The sequence below is a fragment of the Pan paniscus genome, chromosome 5, assembly GCF_029289425.2.
Source record: "Pan paniscus chromosome 5, NHGRI_mPanPan1-v2.0_pri, whole genome shotgun sequence".
Taxonomy (NCBI): domain Eukaryota; kingdom Metazoa; phylum Chordata; class Mammalia; order Primates; family Hominidae; genus Pan; species Pan paniscus.
The window spans coordinates 26,150,638-26,155,430 of record NC_073254.2 but is presented as its reverse complement, the minus strand read 5'-3'; the positions used below and the strand labels follow the sequence as shown (position 1 = coordinate 26,155,430).

Sequence of the window (4,793 nt, the reverse complement as noted above, 5' to 3'; positions counted from 1 at the left end):
TAGAACTGTGTTTTTTATTTGGCTTTCAGCTTGGATATTATTGGTGTATAGGAAAACTGGAAAGAAAACATAACATCTACCATAACAAGAAAGCTCCAGATAAACAGTACAATTATAACACTTTTTTCCATCAGAGAACTAAGGTTGCAGCACAACCAAGAAGACTGAAATTTAAAGAAAGGCCCTTATTAGGATGCAAGCACTGTCATACCTGAGTCAAAGCATGAGATGAAGAGACGTTAGATGCCATACAAACAGAATAAAAAAGAAAAAAATTGATCAGATGAAATATTTGAAAAAACAAAAATAATGGAAAACATCAAAATACATATCCAAGAAATGCATGGGGCCCCATGCAGCATATGTAAGGAAAAAAATCTAACTAGACAAATAAAATTCAAACTGCTGGAAACCAAGAGTCAAAAGAAAATCTTGAGGGCAACCCAAATAAGAATTATAGTAGATGTCTCATTAGAATTTATGCAACCCAGAAGATAAGAGTGACATCTTTAAAGCATTGAAAGAAAAAAAAACTAGCATCTCAGAATTCTATATTTTTTATCCATTGCTTGAATCAGCAAGAATTCTATATCTTTTAAAATAAAGTCAAATAAATATTGTTTTGAACAAACGAAAGATGAAAGAATTAACTATCAGCAGATCTGTGCGAGATGAAAAATTAAATAAGTACTTTAGCAGGAGGAATAAGATCCTAGAAACTTAGTTGTACACAAAGAAATGAAGATTACAGAAATGCTGAAAAGGAAGGTAAATATCAAAGATATTTTTAAGTTGATAATTGCCCTGAAAGATAATTGAATGACTAAAGCAAAAGTAGTAGCCATGTAGTGTATGCTGGTAGAATATTTACATCTAAAACTTATGAAAATTTTAGCACAAAGGATGGGAAAGAGGACGTGGGAGTATAGAGCTGTGAGGGTGAGATCCTTAAACTACATGTGAAACACAATAGTTTCAAGGTAGATTGTGAATAATTAAAGGTATATATTAGCAGACCTATGGCAACCATTAAAAAGTTATAAAAGATATGTTTTTTTGTTTGTTTTTATTTTTGAGACAGAGCCTTGCTCTGTCACCGGGCTAGAGTGCAGTGGAGCAGTCTCAGCTCACTGCAAGCTCCGCCTCCCGGGTTCAAGTGATTCTCCTGCTTCAGCCTCCCGAGTAGCTGGGACTACAGGCGCCCACCACCATGCCCGGCTAATTTTTGTATTTTTGTATCTTTAGTAGAGACGGGGTTTCACCATGTTAGCCAGAATGGTCTCGATCTCCTGACCTCATGATCCACCCGCCTCGGCCTCCCAAAATGCTGGGATTACAGGCATGAGCCACCGTGCCCGGCCCCCAAAATACATGTTTTTTAAAAAGCAATAGTGAGTGTAAAATGCAATCATAAAAATACTCCATTAATTCAGAACAGAAGGAAAAAGAGGGAAAAAAGGAACAAAGACTAAATAGAATACATATAAAACAAATAGCAAGATGGCAGATTTAAATCTAACCAATGTCAATAATTACATTAAATTTCCCATTAAAATGCATAAAGTATCAGATTGATTTTTGAAAAGCAAGACCAATACTTACCTGGTAAATGAGATTCCATGACCATGAACATGGTTTACCCAGTGCAAGGCTTGTCCATTGCACGTTGGATGTGCTGACCCCTGTGATTTCCCCACATGTGGAAAACCTGACTATGGAATTTGTGCTGGTTGGAAACTTTGTAACTGCTTTTCCCTGAAATAAAAAATAAAAAGAGCATAGTACTCTTACATGCTGTCTACAAAACAAACCCATTGTACATATAAAGGCAAAATATGCTAAAAGTGATAAAGAAGGACCTTAAATAATAATAAAGGAGTAAGTTTAAAACAAGATATAAGAAGAGGTAAAAAGCATAAATGTGTGTGCAATTAACAACAGACCTTCAAAATACATGAAGCAAAAACTGCTAGAGCTAAAAGAAGTAGACAAATTAATCATTAAGACATCTATACTCCTCTTTCAGTAATCAAGAGGACAAGTAAAGGGAAAATCAGTAAGGATATAGAAGGCAAGAACAATATTATTAATTGATTTGACCTAATCAACGTTTATAGAACATCCAACCCAATAACAGTGGAATATACATTATTTTCAAGTGCACACGGAGCATTCACCAAAGAAAGACCATATTCCCGGCCATAAAACAAACCTCAATAAATTTAAATAGAATTATATGCAAAGTATCTTCTGTGATTTAAACTAGGAATTAAACTAGAAATCTATAACAGAAAGATATCTGAAAAAATTCCCAGGGATTTGGAATTTAAGCTACACAATTTTCAATAACAAGTGAGTCATAGAAAAGATAAAAATAGAAATTGGGGCTGGGCGCGGTGGCTCATGCCTGTAATCCCAGCACTTTGCGAGGCTTATGGCGGGCAGATCACCTGAGGTCAGGAGTTCAAGACCAGCCTGGCCAACATGTTGAAACCCCGTCTCTACTAAAATACAAAAATCAGCCGGTGTGGTGGCACATGCCTATAATCCCAGCTACTCAGGAGGCTGAAGCAGGAGAATCATTTGAACCATTTGAACCCCAGAGGTGGAGATTGCAGTGGGCCAAGATTGTGCCATTGCACTCCAGCCTGAGCGACAAAGCGAGACTTCATCTCAAAAAAAAAAAAAAAGGGAAATATTTTAAATTTAATTAAAATGAAAAGCAACATATTAATATTTGTGAGATGCGGCTAAAACAGTGCTTAGAAGGAAATCTATAGCATTAGACAACTATATTGGAAAAGAAAAAAACTGTCATTTCAAAAACTTCAATTTCTACCTTAAATAAAACTCATAGTAAGTAAAAGAAAGGAAATAATAAACATAGGAAGAGAAATCAATAAAATAGAAAATGGAAAAACAATAGAGAAAATCAATGAAAACGAAGCTGTTTGTTTTTTTGAGAACAACAAAAAAGATAAACTTTTAGCCAGAGTGATTAGAATAAAAAGAGGAGACACAAATTGCAAACAAATATCAGAAATAAAAGAAGAATGTCATTACTGACCCCAAAGACATTAAAAGGATAATCAGCAGGTATTACAAACAACTTTATGCAAATGCATTCAATAACTTAGATGAAATAGACATGTTTCCTTTCTAAGTATACCAACACATGCTGAAATAGACATATTTCTTAGAAGAGTCAAATTATCAAGTTTTCTTCAAGAAGAAATAGATAATCTAGACCTATATCTAGTAAATAAATGGAATTTGTAATACAAATCATTTTATGAATAAAACTCCAGATCCAAATGCATCACCTATGAATTCTACCCAATTAAGGAAGAAATAATACAAATTCTACACAAACTCTTCCAGAAAATAGAAGAGAAGGAAATATTTATCTGTCCTTTATCAAGCTAGCTTTATTCTAATAACAAATTAGGTAAACATAAGAAAAAAAGATACACATCCCTCATGAACATCATAATTCTAAAAAACATTTTTTTTTTTTCTGAGATGGAGTCTCACTCTGTCTCCCAGGCTGGAGTGCAGTGGCGTGATCTCGGCTCACTGCAACCTCCGCCTCCCAGGTTCAAGCGTTTCTCCTGCCTCAGCCTCCTGAGTAGCTGGGATTATAGGCATGCACCACCATACCCGACTAATTTTTGTACTTTTAGTAGAGATGAGGTTTTGCCATGTTGGTCAGGCTGGTCTTAAACTCCCGACCTCAGGTGATCCACCCACTTCGGCCTCCCAAAGTGCTGGGATTATAGGCATGAGCCACCATGCCAGGCCATCAGTTCTAAAAAACTTAAAAAAAAAAAAATCATCCTTTAGTATGTGAAACAGATAATATATGATGTCCAAGGGTGGTTTATCCTAGGAATAGAAGGTTGTTTCAACTTTAGAAAAATCAATCCATGTAATTCAAGCAGACTAAAGAGAAAAAATATATGATTATCTCAATAGCTGATAAAAAAGCATTTGGCAAAATTTAATATTCATGCATGATTTTAAAAAGATAAAATGCTCAGCAGTCTAAGAATAGAAGGAAATTTTCACAATTAGATATAGTGTGTCTACAGCAAACCTAAAGCTATCATACTTAATAGTCACATATTGAAAGCTTTCTTCCTAAAATTAAAAAAAAAGCAAGATATCTCCCCTTACCACTCCTAACCAGTATTGTATTAGAGCTCTTAGCTAGTGAAATAAGGCAAGAAAAAGAAATAGAATGACATACAGATTGGGAAGAAAAAAATAAAACTGCCTCTACTTGCAAATGACATTGACTATACAGAAAAATCCCATAGGATCTGTAAGAAATGTTATAAAAATTTTAATTTGGTTTAGCAAAATTTCAGGATAGAGGTCAATATACAAAAATCAATTACATTTCTATATACTGGCAATGAGTAATTAGAAAATGAAGTTTTAAAACCAGTATCATCTACAATAGCATCAAAAGCTGAAATATATAGCTATAAATCCAATAAAATATGTGCAAAATCTCTATGTTGAAAACTAAACAACACTGACATAAAAAACGAAAGAATATCTGATGCTGTGAATTTGGTCACCTGGTTCCAATTCCATGTCTTCCTCTTTACTTACTATGTAAATTTGAGCAGTTTCTTTAGTTACATTGTATTCCTCTTCTTCATTTGTAAAATGAGACTGATAATAATAACTACATAATGAGGTAACGTTACAATATGTGTCTAATAGAGCACCTGGCATATCATGAATGCTCAATAAATGTTATCTCTCTTTATTTTTCTTAAAAT

General features: G+C 34.1%; 1 non-coding gene across 1 annotated transcript; it reads left to right on the top strand.

Annotated features, from left to right (window-relative positions):
• Nucleotides 1-1,594: 1,594 nt before the first annotated feature.
• LOC112440305 (U1 spliceosomal RNA) lies at nucleotides 1,595-1,757 on the top strand. Its single transcript, XR_003028470.4, has one exon. It is a non-coding gene; the product is annotated as a U1 spliceosomal RNA (small nuclear RNA).
• Nucleotides 1,758-4,793: the final 3,036 nt, after the last annotated feature.